Source organism: Anomaloglossus baeobatrachus, chromosome 2 (genome assembly GCF_048569485.1).
Source record: "Anomaloglossus baeobatrachus isolate aAnoBae1 chromosome 2, aAnoBae1.hap1, whole genome shotgun sequence".
Classification (NCBI taxonomy): domain Eukaryota; kingdom Metazoa; phylum Chordata; class Amphibia; order Anura; family Aromobatidae; genus Anomaloglossus; species Anomaloglossus baeobatrachus.
The window spans coordinates 306,995,719-307,012,021 of NC_134354.1; positions in this window are offsets into that span (position 1 = coordinate 306,995,719).

Genomic DNA, 16,303 nt, shown 5'->3' on the forward strand with positions numbered 1-16,303 from the left:
GAATTTATCAGCTTATCTCTAATCTTTACTAATAAAGAAGTATTTCTATCTCTTTGAATTATGCAAAATGATAGTTTTTTCAATATTCTGTCTTAGGACAACATAAGTGCTCAGCTCACATAGATGTATTCTAACGAGCAGTACAAATGTGTGATCATATCATAATATTGAAGAGAAAAAGAAAAGAAGCTTGTCCAGCGCTAAGTTTCCAAGTTTTATTACCGCATGGTTTCCATTAAAAAGGCAGAGCAAGGTGAAACAAAACTCCATGTGGAGAAATATGACAAAACGTCGTTTTGGTAAAACTTTACCTGGCTGAATAATCCTTATCCATAGCGCTGGCAAGCTTCTTTCTTTTTCTCTTCAATGGTATCAGGTGGCTGCGCCTGAATGTCCGAGCAGCAGAAGGATTTTGGATACATCTTGCAGAGGGTGAGCTGAACTCTACATGTATTTTCCACATCATATTATTAGTACAGTTCTATTGATTGGCAACAGGCAGTGATCTTGAAAATGTTGAGAAATTGACAAGTAAATTGAAAATAGGATAACGTTTTACTATACAAAGAATAATGTATGTTGCAGAATCTGAAATACCCCTTTAAGTTATGTAGTGTTTACCTGTATGTGTACACCTAGGATGATAGATTTCTGTTTACCTTTCTGTAAGGTTTCCCCGTTAAGAGGTCTTGATGTAATTAAGGTTCTATTTACACCTAGTTAAATAATACAGTTAGCAGTATCCAGACATACTGTACAATATTGATGTACTTCTTGATACCTTTGAAGAGTTACTAACTGCCTTAAGAAACATTCTTTTTTTTCCTACCATTTCAAAATTAGTATTTGTCACAAAACAATGATATTTCATCAAAATACTAATTTTTTAATCTTTCAAGTTGTTTGTTTTCTGTGCATAATTCATGATCATTTTTTGCTTAGGCTACTTTCACACTTGCGTTGGACGGCTTCCGTTGCTATGCGCAGCCTTGAGGAATTACGGTAACCGTTGTAGGAAACAGTTTTATTCCTCATAGACTTCTTTTAGCTACAGATAGCAACGGATGGTCTTGCGTTGCATCCGCTGCACGACGCAGCGTCGTTATTTTGACGCTGCGTGGGGCGGAGGGAACGCTGCATGTAGCGTTTTTTGTGTCGTTAAAATAGAGCACCTTGATGGATTCAGTTGGAATCCGCCACGGTGTCTAATGATTGTCTATGGTGGCGGATTCTGCCGCTATGCGCTAAGCAGCGGAATCCGCTGACGGATTCCGTCACGTTCTACTGCGCATGCTCAGCATGTCCAGCAGAACGATCAAAATTGTTTAAAAATCACTCCTGGTCTCTCTCCCCCCCTCTCATACTCACTTATCATGGGCGCGACGCTGCACAGTTGTCACAAAGCTCCGGCGGCTTTTCCTCTTTTGAAAGTCGGCCGCTCATTATTCCATCTAGTAGTCACTGCTTCCCCCGCCCACCGGCGCCTATGATTGGTTGCAGTGAGACCCGACACTGAGTGACAGCTGTCTCACTGCATTCAATCACAGCCGCCGGTGGGTGAGTCTATATCGTGCAGTACAATAAATAATTTAAAATAAAAAAAAAAAGGCGTGCAGTCTCCCCCCAATTTTGATACCAGCCAAGGTAAAGCCACACGGCTGAAGGCTGGTATTCTCAGGATGGGGAGCCCCACGTTATGGGGAGCCCCCAAGCCTAAAAATATCAGCCAGTAGCCGCCCGGAATTACCGCATCCATTAGATGCGACAGTCCTGGGACTTTACCCGGCTCATCCCGAATTGCCCTGGTGCGGTGGCAATTGAGGTAACAAGGAGTTAATGGCCACAGCCCATAGCTGCCACTAAGTCCCAGGTTAATCATGGCAGGTATCTATGAGACACATTCCATGATTAACCTGTAAGTGAAAGTAAATGAACACATACACCCGAAAAAATCCTTTATTTGGAATAAAAGACAAAAAACACCCTCTTTCACCACTTTATTAAAATCCCCAAATACCCCTCCAGGTCCAGCGTAATCCACACGAGTTCCCGCGACGCATCCAGCTCTGCTACATGAAGCTGATAGGAGCGGCAGTAGAACACCGCCGCTCTCTATTAGCTCCACAGCAACTGAAGTGAATCGCGCTGTCAGCAGGAACGTCACTGAGGTAATGCCTGTGTGTGTGCGGTGATGATGGGTGTGGTAGTGCCTCAGTGTGCGGTGATGATGGGTGCGGTAGTGCCGGTGTGTGTGCGGTGATGATGAGTGCGGTAGTGCGTGCGGTGATGTAGGCGGTAGTGCCGAGGTGTGTGCGGTGATGATGGGTGTGGTAGTGCCTGCGTGTGCGGTGATTATGGGTGCGGTAGTGCCTGCGTGTGCGCGGTGATGATGGGTGCGGTAGTGCCTGTGTGTGCGTGGTGATGAGGAGTGCGGTAGTGCATGAATGTGCGGTGATGATGGGTGAGGTAGTACCGGTGTGTGCGCGGTGATGTAGGCGGTAGTGCCGGTGTGTGTGCGGTGATGTAGGCGGTAGTGCCGGTGTGTGTGCGGTGATGATGAGTGCGGTAGTGAGTGCGTGTGTGTGGTGATGTAGGCGGTAGTGCCGGGATGTGTGCGATGATGATGTGGGTGGTAGTGTCGAGGTGTATGCGGTGAAGATGAGGGCTGTAGTGTCGGGATGTGTGCAGTGATGATGTGGAAGGTAGTGTCGGGATGTGTGCGGTGATGATGTGGGCGGTAGTGTCGGGATGTGTGCAGTGAAGATGAGGGCTCTAAAGAAAACTTAACGCAACGTGTTATTTCACTGGAATCCGTTGCCTTTCTTATCACACTTTTTGCAAAGCATCCGTCACATACATAACACAACGCATTGTGACGGATGTGGCTCATCGCAAGTTTGAAAGTAGACTTATCTAATACAGTGAAATTAGTTTCATCAATGGGGTGGTCAATCTTTAGGAACAGGAACAATATTCTTTTCTTCAATGCATGTATTTTGGAAAGAAAGTAATTTTGGCAATTGGGTTCATATGCAATGTTTCATCACTGGCAGTGTCTATTGCTGGCTAGAGAACGGGTTAATTGAGAATCAGGCAGTGGAGCTTGTTCTAATGGTCTGACTGGAGAGTTCGCTTTGTTGACACTAGAAAAAGGATTTTTCTCAAGAAATTTCTTGAGTCTGAAAGATTAGCGCACTTGCAGTCAAAAAATGCACCAACAACACACTGAAAACCGCATGCGTTTTTGGTGCAATTTTTTCGCAGGTTGATCCGTGCGTTTTTTTACCATTATTTATAGCAAGAAACGCCGGTATCTGCAGAAAAGAAGTGACATGCACATTCTTTTTCTCAAGAAATTCTGCAGAAAGAATGTTCTTGAGAAAAAAAAAAACGCTTTGTGCGCACACTTATTTTTTTTTCCATAGGTTTTGCTGGGGAATGTCTGCAGAAAGGTTACAACCATTTTCTCAAGAAATTTCTGCAGCAAAAACGCAAAAAAAACGCGGGTAAAAACGCAGTGTGTGAACAAGGCCTAAGGCTATGTGGGCACACTGCATTTTTTTTTCTTCAACAAAAAAGCGCATCTCTGGCCAAAAAAAAAAAACAAAACGCATGCGTTGTTGGTGAGCGTTTGAGCCCATGCATTTTTTCACTATATTCAATGGAAAAACGTAAGTCAAAAACACTGAAAGAATTGACATGCTACTCCTTTTTTCTGCAACCAAAAAAGAAGCAACGTGGGCACAGCCTTTCTGAATTCTCATAGACTTTGCTGGGGAAGCAAATAAATGCAGTTTAGGGCAACAAACTGCACCCAAAACAGCATCAAAAACTACACAGGGCCTAACTTTTTTGCCTCAGCTGTTTTAGAACTACAGTCAACATCACACACAGCAAAAAATGCAAACAATGCAAAAAATTGGAAAAATTACTTTTAACCTAAAATGCAAACATCTAAGTATAAATAAAAGTCCCCAAAAGTGGACAACTCCTTAATAGTATCTCTGATATGAGAATTTATTTTCCATATCCAATATAATGTTTCTTTTTCATAATCTGTAATTGATTTACATTTATTTTATGGTGTTCTAAAATGTCACATTATTTCTATTAGTCATTAAAATGTTTATCATTGAAGTAATTTGTGATATGTTTTCTGGTTACTATTTTGCCAGATACTAAAGGGTCCATGGATTCTATGCAGTTTGGATCACAACCTTATGGTTTTGCACCCTATAAGTTAAGCAGCACTCCCATTCATATTTCTCTACATTAAACTTGTGTCATGTGAGTGTATTAAGTACACTCGCCTACCGCTGCTCTCTCGTTTCCAGCGCCGTTCTGCTCCTCTGCTGAATGACATCACCACAGTTCAGACTATCTAACTCACTCTATGCGTGAGCCGAAAGTCTCTTTTAAAATGTAAGTCTATGGAGCCTCGTTCTGACGCTCCATAGACTTACACTGTAAAAGTTACTTCTAGATCACATACAGCACAGTGTAACCCAGAGAAAGCAATGGTAGGTGAAAATATTAATACACACCACACACCATAAATGAAGGGAATTTTGTTACTTACCGTAAATTCCTTTTCTTCTAGCTCTTATTGGGAGACCCAGACGATTGGGGTGTATAGCTACTGCCTCCGGAGGCCACACAAAGCACTACACTAAAAAGTGTAAGGCCCCTCCCCTTCTGGCTATACACCCCCCGTGGGATCACGGGCTTACTCAGTTTTAGTGCTAAAGCAAGAAGGAGGAAAGCCAATAACTGGTTTAAACAAATTCACTCCGAGTAACATCGGAGAACTGAAAACCGTTCAACATGAACAACATGTGTACCCGTAAACAAACCAAAAATCCCGAAGGACCACAGGGCGGGTGCTGGGTCTCCCAATAAGAGCTAGAAGAAAAGGAATTTACGGTAAGTAACAAAATTCCCTTCTTCTTCGGCACTCTATTGGGAGACCCAGACGATTGGGACGTCCAAAAGCAGTCCCTGGGTGGGTAACGAAATACCTCATGTTAGAGCTGCAAGACAGTCCTCCCCTACGGGGAGGCCACTGCCGCCTGCAGGACTCTTCTACCTAGGCCGGCGTCCGCCGAAGCATAGGTATGCACCTGATAATGTTTGGTGAAGGTGTGCAGACTCGACCAGGTAGCTGCCTGGCACACCTGTTGAGCCGTAGCCTGGTGTCGTAATGCCCAGGACGCACCCACGGCTCTGGATGAATGGGCTTTCAGCCCTGATGGAACTGGAAGCTCCGTAGAACGGTAGGCTTCCAGAATTGGTTCTTTGATCCATCGAGCCAGGGTGGCTTTAGAAGCCTGCGACACCTTGCTCTGACCAGCGACAAGGACAAAGAGTGCATCAGAGCGGCGCAGGGGCGCCGTGCGGGAAATGTAGATTCTGAGTGCTCTCACCAGATCTAACAAATGTAAATCTTTTCATACCGGTATACCGGATGAGGACAAAAAGAAGGCACGGAGATATCCTGATTAAGATGAAACGAGGATACTACCTTAGGGAGAAACTCCTGAATGGGGCGCAGCACTACCTTGTCCTGGTGGAACACCAGGAAGGGAGCCTTGGATGACAGAGCTGCCAGCTCAGAAACTCTGTGAAGAGACGTGATCGCTAACAGAAAGGCCACTTTCTGTGACAGGCGAGAAAAGGAAACATCCTTCAGAGGCTCGAAAGGCGGCTTCTGGAGAGCAACTAGTACTCTGTTCAGATCCCATGGATCTAACGGCCGCTTGTACGGGGGCACGAGATGACAAACCCCGTGCAGGAACGTGCGCACCTTAGGAAGGCGTGGCAGACGCTTCTGAAGAAACACGGATAGTGCTGAGACTTGCCCTTTAAGGGAGCCTAACGACAAGCCCTTTTCTAACACGTATTGTAGGAAGGAAAGAAAAGTAGGCAATGCAAATGGCTAGGGAGACACTCCCTGAGCAGAGCACCAGGATAAGAAAATCTTCCACGTCCGTGGTAGATCTTAGCAGACGTGGGCTTCATAGCCTGTCCCAAGGTGGCAACGACGTCTTGGAATAATCCTGAGAACACTAGGATCTAGGATGCAATGGCCACACAGTAGGTTCTGGGCCGCAGAATTCAGCTGTTGTGCCGATTCGTGAAACCCGTCCGGGTGCAGAGACCATTCTCCTGCGTCCACGCCCTGGTGACTGAGGAAGTCTGCTTCCCAGTTTTCTACGCCCGGGATGTGAACTGCGGATATGGTTGAACTCTATGCCAAGCTATGACAGCGATTGGGTATAACTTTGAAAAGTTGAGGACCCACCCGAAACTCTGGGAAGTCTCCAGCGCTATGTGCAGGCTGTGTTGGCATGCCTGTTAAGAGAGTGCGTTGACAAGTAGATTGTCTAAGCAAGGGATCACAGAGTGACCGTGAGAGTGCGGGACTGCTGTCACTGCTGCCATGAACTTGGTGAACACCCGTGGGGCTGTCGCCAGAATGCAGGGTAGGGCTATGAACTGAAGATGCTCGTCTTTAATAACGCATCTTAGCAAACGCCGGTGCCCTGGAGCAATCGGCACATGGAGATAAGCATTCTGATGTCTATTGATGCTAGGAAATCTCTTTGAGGCATTGAGGCAAAAACGGAGCGGGGGGTTCTATCCGGAACCGCCTGGTTTTCACGTGCTTGTTGAGCAGTTTAAGGTCCAGAACGGAACGGAAGGAGCCGTCCTATTTTGGCACCACGACCAGGGCAGAGCAAAAAGCGTATCTTGTTCCTGAGGAGGAACAGGGATTACCACTCTTCCTACCTGCAGAAGAGCCTCTGCTCGGTCGGTGAGGAAGTTTTGAGACAAACTGACTCTCATCCACCGGCCTTTGACCTGTGGCAGGTAAATGTCGGTAAAGCGGGGGAGTCTGCTTCCGACTGCGGATGTGGAGTGCGAGGGCTGAAAGTCATGAGGAAAACGCATTGGTTGCGGTTCCTCCGGCTGCCTTCCCCGGGCGTGATTGAGCCCGCCAGGAATCTGTGCGCCTCTGGGCCTTTCGAGTCCTCTTGGACAGGTGAATGATTTCATTTCACCACTTACCAACAGCCTGTCACCAGATAAAGGCAACCTGGTTAAGCACTTTGTTGGAAGCAGCATCTGCTGCAATCTCTTACCACTAGGCTCAGCGTAAACACACGGAGTTGGCGGACGCCGTGACGTACGGCTCGTAGAGTCTAGGACAGCCTTAACAGCTTGAGTCGCAATGCCGACATTGTGAAATTCAGGACGCTGCTGGGGCCCAGATGTACGTATGACATCGTTCCTCTTGCAATACCAGCTGAAATAGCTTGGAGTGCCTCTGCGGCTGCGAATGGCTGAGCAACCGACCCGCAGCTAGTGTCATAGACAGATTGCAACCGAAGGCCTATCTGTCTGTCAATGGCATTTTTAAGTGAAATCCCATTCTCCGCTGCAACTATCGATGTAGCCGCAACCCTGGAGATTGGGGGAACCACCTTTGGACACTAGGTCTAGCGCTGACCACGTCAGGGGGGAAGAGAGTATCATTAATACGGTTGGAGAAAACGCTTATCGGGATAAGCGTGACGTTTCTGGACTGCGGCTCTGGAGTCAGAGTAACCAGAAAAGTACTCAATATACGGTTGAGATACCGAAATAGAGATTTCTCTTTGAAGCTGACTCCTCCACTGGAGGAGTTGAGGGAGAAATACCCAACTTTCCATTGATGGACGCTATAAGATTAGTCACTAAAGCGTCACCATCCGGGCATCCGGATTGAGAGCGGTTTCAGGATCAGAGTCTTGAACAGCTATGTTTGCCTAATCATACAGCGAGTACTCTTGCTGGGGCCGTGACCAGTGATGAAGTGGAGGGCCGTTTGCAGCGAGCCCGCTTAGGCAGTCTGGGACTGTCGTCCGTGTCAGAGCCTGCACCCTAGGATGCCTGGAACCTCTCTGGGGCCTTGATTTGTTCCAAATCAGGGTGGCCAGGGGCATTGCAACAATATTGCTAAAGGTCTGTCTGGACTGCAAAGTCTAAGATGTTAGTCATAGTCACAGACAATATATTAGGGGAAAACTGGGACTCCGTCCCTGTCTCTGGACAGGGATCACGGGTGGTTCTTTTGGCCACATGTAGCCGAGACCGCGGTTGAGCAATTGCACACACTGAGGGTCCTGGAACAGTATCACATGCCGTACAAGCAGCATAGAAAGCTGTGTTTTGGCACCCTGTCCATTTGTCTAGCCATCTAGGAGCATCAGTCCAGGATAGCGACCGTACAGTGAATAGTATAGCATACAAGCATGACAGTAAACACTGCAGCACATGCAATCGAAGCAGCATTGAAAGCTTGTGCCTTAGCACCGTAGCTTATCTGCTGCTGTTGTCTATTTATCCAGGAACATTAGCCAAGGATAGCGACCTATAGTGAATGTATAGCATACAAGTATGACAATAAACACTGCAGCACATGCAATCCAAGCGGCATTGAAAGCTTGTGCTTTGGCACCGTTGCTTTCTTGTTGCTATTGTCTGTTTATCTAGGCGCATTAGCCAAAAATAGCGACATACAGTGAATGTATAGCATACAAGCATGACAATACACACTGCAGCATATGCAATCCAAGCAGCATTGAAAACCTGTGCCTTAGCACCCTTGCTTTTCTGCTGCTGTGGTCTATTTATATAGGAGCATAGCCAAGAATAGCGACCTACAGTGAATGTATAGCATACAAGCAAGACAGTAAACACTGCAGCACATGCAATCGAAGCAGCATTGAAAGCCTGTGCCTTAGCATCCTTGCTTTTCTGCTGCTGTTGCCTATTTATATAGGAGCATTAGCCAAGAATAGCGACATACAGTGAATGTATAGCATACAAGCATGACAGTAAACACTGCAGCACATGCAATCGCCTTAGCACTCTTGCTATTTGCTGCCGCTGTCTAGCCATCTAAGTGGGTAGACAGCCAAGAATAGCCTTAAAGTGCAATGTACAGCGACATATACAACAGGACACTTCAGCATTAGTGGGTCAGCACTTCAGCTGCCGCTTACCGCCCGCGCAAAAGCGGGTGTGTTGCGCCGGAATCCTGTGATTTGTAGCCCGGCGCTTGTCTCCATTTTCTTTCTCTGCGTGCCGGAATGGCTGCCGGCTTTCAGAGAAGAGGGGCGGGCCGAGGGCGTGCCCGAGCCAAGAGCGGGAAAACCGGCGTCCCACTGCATCTAGTGAAGGGGGCTGGAGAATGCAAAGCAGACTCCAGCTCCCTGCGCCGACTTACTGTACAGCATCCCGCCCCTCCCTTGACTGGCAGGGCTGGGGGCGGGAACGAAGTGAAAACTAGGCCGCAAAGCCGGGGACTAAAGTTAGAAGCGCCGCCGCCGTAAAAGCGCGGTCGGCGCGTCCCCGGCGCACTACAAGTCGCAGCTGCGCCGCCGCTCTAGGGGCGGTCGGCGCTGCGGTCCCGACACATAAAAGTCCCCCAGTAATCTGTAGGGACTATGAGCCCAGCGCACAGCGCTACGGTCCCCGGCGCACTAGCACACCCAGCAAGCCTGGAGTGTGCGTGCCTTTCCATACGGGGACACAGAGTACCTGAAAGTTGCAGGGCCTTGTCCCTGAACGGCACTCCCGCTCGACATCCAGCAGGTTCTATGGGTCTGTGGATGGAGCCCGGCCTCAGGGCTTGGTGGCCGGTAAGATCCCACTTCACCAGAGCCCCTCAGGGGGATGGGGAAGGAAAACAGCATGTGGGCTCCAGCCTCCGTACCAGCAATAGGTACCTCAACCTTACAAACACCACCACCGGTGAGAAGGGAGCATGCTGGGGGCCCCATATGGGCCCTCTTTTCTTCCATCCGATATAGTCAGCAGCTACTGCTGACTACAAACAGTGGAGCTATGCGTGGATGTATGACCTCTTTCGCACACAAAGCTTGAAAACTGAGTAAGCCCGTGATCCCACGGGGGGTGTATAGCCAAAAGGGGAGGGGCCTTACACTTTTTAGTGTAATGCTTTGTGTGGCCTCCGGAGGCAGTAGCTATACACCCCAATCGTCTGGGTCTCCCAATAGAGCGCCGAAGAAATATCTAATGAAAGAAAATATTCATGGGCATCTTTAACAAAGAAGACCTACAAAATAAGTGAACTTTAAAGGGAACCAATCACCAGGATTTTTGTATATAACCTAACACCAGTACTATACTGGCATTATCAGGCTGATTCTCTCCATACCTTTAGTGGGCAGCTCGGATGTTTAAGTTTTGAAATCCAAGAAAGTAAAGTTTATAAAATTAGCTGCTTGTTGAGTGACAGCAGCTGAGGATCAGATAATATCTAGGGAGGTATCCATAGTTAGCCCCTCCCTCTGTTAGAATTAGCATATGTATTATACAATCGACCTTGCAGGACCTGTGTGATGTCATACCCATGTGACCAAAATGGGTGGGGCCTCAGCTAACAGACAAAATGTTGCTTTCTTGTATCAGCTGTTTGCTGAGGCCCCACCCCTTCTGGTCACATGGGTATGACTTCACCACAGGTCCTGCTAGGTCGACTGTATCATACTTATGCTAATTCTAACAGAGGGAAGGGATAAGTTTGAACACCCCCAGATATTATCTGCTCCTCAGCTGCTGTCACTCAACAAGCAGCTAATTCTATAAACTTTACTTTTTTGTATTTTAAAACCTATGTATCCGAGCTGACCACTAAAGATATGTAGAGAATCAGGCTTTAGATTATATATGAAAATGCTGGTGATTGGTTCTCTTTAAGCATGGATTCACACAATTTGTAATAGTGTATAGTACAGATCTGTAATATCTGTGTTACAGATTAGATTGAATCAATATTTCATCAATCTTACAGATCCATAATACTAATTGGTTGTCTTCAAAGGACAAAAATGGAACTATATTAGACGCCTGCTAAAAAAGAATTTAATATTGAAGACCTATTGATGCAATACGAATTCCATACAGTTAATGTACAAATTAATCTGTATTTTGAAGATTTGCTATTAACTTTGAGCATTTTCTAATTACAAATTGAATGAAAGACGTCCATACTGCATTTTTTAAATATTTGCTGTATTTTATGTCCATGTAGATTAACATTAGCTTTTTGCTTTGGGTGACTTTCCCAGTTACAGATGAAGTCAATATTTGGGATTTCATACTGTTAAGACAACATATTTTTTGGCTTAACATACAAATGCACATATTGATGAAAGCTGTAAGTTGTAAAAGTATGATTAATCATGCATTTGCTTTCAGTTCATATGGCAAGTGTTGAATTCCAATCTGTAAAGTGCTTGTTGGTTTATTGGATTCAGTGAAAGAACACACCTTAACCATTTAATAAAGCAGTGTAATATGACATGATAAATGTATCAAATATTCAAAAATTAAGAGACATTAGTGAGTTTATGGAACTTGCTGGAGTGTAGATAATATATCATCTACGTTTCAAGTACATGAAATAATAACAATCGTAAATATGGGCATTGTACTGTTAGGGCTAGACCCTAATCTATGTGCTTAAAAATCAGACATGAATGAGAGTTAGGGTACCTTCACACTTAGCGATGCAGCAGCGATCCGACCAGCGATCTGACCTGGTCAGGATCGCTGCTGCATCGCTACATGGTCGCTGGTGAGCTGTCAAACAGGCAGATCTCACCAGCGACCAGTGAACAGCCCCCAGCCAGCAGCGACGTGCAAGCGACGCTGCGCTTGCACGGAGCCGGCGCCTGGAAGCTGCGGACACTGGTAACTAAGGTAAACATCGGGTATGGTTACCCGATGTTTACGTTAGTTACCAGCGCACAGCTGTGTGTGCAGGGAGCAGGGAGCCGCGCACACTGAGCGCTGGCTCCTTGCTCTCCTACCATAGCTACAGTACACATCGGGTTAATTAACCCGATGTGTAATGCAGCTACATGTTCAGAGAGCAGGGAGCCGCGCACACTGCTTAGCGCTGGCTCCTTGCTCTCCTAGCTGCTATACACATCGGGTTAATTAACCCGATGTGTACAGCAGCTACATGTGCAGAGAGCCGGAGCCGGCAGCACAGGCAGCGTGAGAGCTGCAGAGGCTCGTAACTAAGGTAAATATCGGGTAACCACCTTGGTTACCCGATGTTTATCTTGGATACAGCTTACCTCAGCTGTCAGACGCCGGCTCCTGCTCCCTGCTCGCTTCATTTGTCGCTCTCTCGCTGTCACACACAGCGATCTGTGTGTCACAGCGGGAGAGCGGCTTTGAAGAAAACGAACCAGGGCTGTGTGTAACGAGCAGCGATCTCGCAGCAGGGGCCAGATCGCTGCTCAGTGTCACACACAGCGAGATCGCTAATGAGGTCACTGCTGCGTCACAAAAAGCGTGACTCAGCAGCGATCTCGGCAGCGAGCTCGCTGTGTGTGAAGCACCCCTTAATGCTGCTCTAATCATTTGCTTCTTTACAATCTGATTTATAACACAATGGAGTACATAGCTCTTATACAAAATAAACATTTTGGGTAACCTCTACGGGGTATCTCATTCCAATTCTACTACGTCACAAACACTAAACCACTGAAAAAAAGGAAAAACGTGGCAAGGCAAGGAACTAGGCCCACTTTCTATATTTTCTAACCCCACTGTAAAGTGTAGCAATAAGAAAAACAGCCAGGACATAATTGTACATATAGTTTGATTTGTTTCTGCAGAAACTGTAGGCAGACAGCCTGGTATCTGCGCTGCTGCAGTAGGGAATACAAGATCCTAGGAATGAAAGTGAAGACTCCTAACAGGTCTATCCTAAATATGCAAAGTACTTTTCTTTCTTTTTTTTATAAAAAAAAAAGAAATAAAAAATCCTGTCATTCTTTAACCCGAAGTTATCTTACTTAGGTTACCAGCTACTGTAGGTAACCTATGACACAGTTGTACAATGGTAACTAATTATCTATGAAAAAGACCTTTTATAATGGATTTAAAAAAAAATGTTTATTAAGGATACCAAAATACTATAGTTAATTACTGCTGCACAAACGAGTAATTAAATATTATTCATGGATCTGTTAATCAAAGTATCAGATGGATATAAAGAGTTAGAAGGACTACCTGATAATGTTAATGCTTATGCAGTGTTCCTAATGCTAGGCTGATGGGACATTGCTATTCACTGCCAGTCTTTACATTACTTCTGGATACCCTTTTTCATTATTGATTATTGTCATGTATGCACTCCAATAGGACTTATTAGGGAAAGGATAGTGTCAGATGACTTGAAGTGTGGGCACTTTAGGTTACAAACCGCTGCAGTCTGGCAGGGACATTTGACTCCTGGGAAGTAGTGATTGATAGGGCCACAAAAGGTATTCCCTTTGTCTTATATCTGGGTTATCAAAATTTCTGGCATCTTTTTATCCCTCATTACATTGCTATTGTGGCCCCCTTTTTGGAACGATATCAGTTAAGGATTGGCATTTGAGATGTAATGGGAGTATACATACCTAGTTTGCGCACAAGCAGTAAATGATTGCGTTTTGCAGACCCTTAGTGAAGATTTTAAATTCATAATAAAACGGTAAATATTAAAGAGTTCTTTTTCATAGAAGTTTTGATCTTTGGGACCCTTTTGTATAGTTCTCCTTACTGTAATTTTTTTTTTACAATTGTACAGCCATTTGTATACAATCAAACCTTTTTAGGAGACAATAACAGTTAAACTTGTTTTGAGCAGCGTTTTTATACTTATAGGAAGCCTGACTAGTCCCCCATGCTCACCAAAACACCAGCATGTGTTTATATTATAGCAACACCCTGACTAGCAAGCCCTTTGTACAGTAGAAGTGGCTATTGTGTATGGCAACAAAGAATGTTAAGAATCAGTTTTCAATATGCTAATTAGTTTGACTAGTCAAGTGGGCATTGGTCTCCACAGATAAGTCATCCCACTAATCATATTATCGTTCTCCTGTAGGCACCGCTGCCAGCTCTCAAGTATGCACACGACTTTCATTAGTTCATGACAGTGCACAGTGAGGCCACACTGACAAGGTTGGGTAACACGATTACTGGGACGGCCAGTATGAGGAAACCAACGCCTCCTCTACTATTCGGAAACTGATCTGCATATTAGAAATGGATTTCTAACATTATTTTTTACCATACACCATAATCGGTACTGTGCAAAGGGTTTGTTAGGCAGGGTATAAATATAGGAAAAACCACATTTTTGCATTTTGGTGAGCATGGGAGGACCAGTCAAGCTCCCTATAATATTAAAATAAGACATTTTTGATCAGTATAACATATACTTTTGTTGCATACTACCTTTATATATTGTTGGTATTAGGATTTTATAGAAATATTTAACTACATTTTTTCCGCAACTATGAAAATAAAAATTGGAAGAGAATTTGATCCATTGGGAACACAACCAAATAGTGAGACACGTGTAAGTCTGCGTCATTCAGTATGCATACATTTTTTAATCTGCAGACTAAACAACAAGATAAACCATTAGTCTTCAATCTCTTGCAGTTTGAAAAACATTTTGACTTGTGAAAAGGAGTTATCTAATAAAAGCACAACCCCCCTATAAAGTCAACACTAAATCTCTTAACTGTGAGCATACAATCCAAGAGGTAGTGGGTTATATTTCTTTTTTCACGAGGGGTATGAGATGGTGACTATAAGACCTTTTCACAAATTCAGTAGATTTGTCACCAGGTAAAAAAAAAAAAAAAAAAACAACTTTCAATTTGTACATCACAGCTTATAAATTCCTGTCATTTTTTAGAAAAAAAACACAAAACAGGTCAGTAGCTAAATCAGTAAGAATCACAGTACAACAAGTGGCAGGGTTGCTTGGTGAATAAACAAAAGGGAGGGAGATATTCAACAAAAAAAGGAAAAAAAGTACATTTATGAAAAAAAAAATGCCCACCTACAATTAAGGGTCCCTGTGTAATATATCTAGTACCTTGTCAAGCATGTAAAATTATTTTCTATACAAGGACTATTTGTATGCTATTCATTTTTAGAAAACCTACAGTGGCCATGTAATTATATGGGGCGGCTCTACTCAAAGTAATGAAAACCTAGATGAAGAGGAGTATTAAGCAAATGATAAAGGCAAATGTATGTGTAAATCACAACTTTATGGAGAATAAAAAGTAAAAGAATTAAAAGCAGGCGTCCATCAAAACATATCCAAAGAGACGTTTGTCCACAAGCCAATTACATACATGTGAATAACACATATGCAAAGTTCTGCTGTATTGAGTACATGAATACAAAAATATATTATTTGGGTCTGTATTGAAAAAAATGCACAACAGGGAACAAAATGACAATTCAAGTCTAGATAATCTGTAATACCGATAAGATCCACTAGATGGCAATAGTGTGCTGAAAAAGACCTAAATAAGATCTTGAGTGGAAAAAATGACAGGGAATCACTGTTAAAATTTTTTTAGAAAGGAAATGCACAAAATTGCAACAAATGAATTGCAAAAAAGGATGCAAAAAGGAAATGTGTCAACCACAACATAGTGTTGAACTATTGCACACCAAAGAATTGTATTTTTAGAGATCAGATATTGTTTAAAGATGCTAATTTAAAAAAAACTCCATAGTTTGTAGATGCATCCAGAAAATATGCATGGAATGAAAAGCAATGAGTGAAACATGTGTTGGGTGCTATCACACCCAAGGTTGTTTGTCCCACTTTTCCACTTGGTCCAACTTGTTTTTCATTTCATGCATATTTTTCTGATGCATCTACAAACTATATGTTTTTTACATTTGCTCACTTATAGATTTAATTCATTTGAACTGCTAGTATCATTATGCAGTATATTTGATCGCTAACAATACATTAATTTGGTGCAATATTTTAACTCTATGTTGTAGTTGACATTTCCTTTTTCCATCCTTTTTTGCATCTCATTCATTGCAATTTTGTGCATTTCCGGTCTAAACTTTCCAACAATGATCCCCTTTCACTTTTTTACACTCAGGATCCTATTTAGGTCTTTTTCAGCACACTAATGCCATTTAGTGGATCTTATTGGTATTACATATTATTTCAATTTGAATTATTTTGTTCACTCTTGTGCATTTTTTAAATTTGGACCCAAATAATGTACAGTGGAGCCTTGGATTACGAACATAATTGGTTCCGGGAGTGTGCTCTTAAACCAAGTTACTCTTTTATCAAAGCGAATTTTCCCATAGGAAATAATTGAAACACAGACAATTCGTTCCACAATCCAAAAATATTTTACAGTATTTATACAAACTTATTAGAGTAATACAA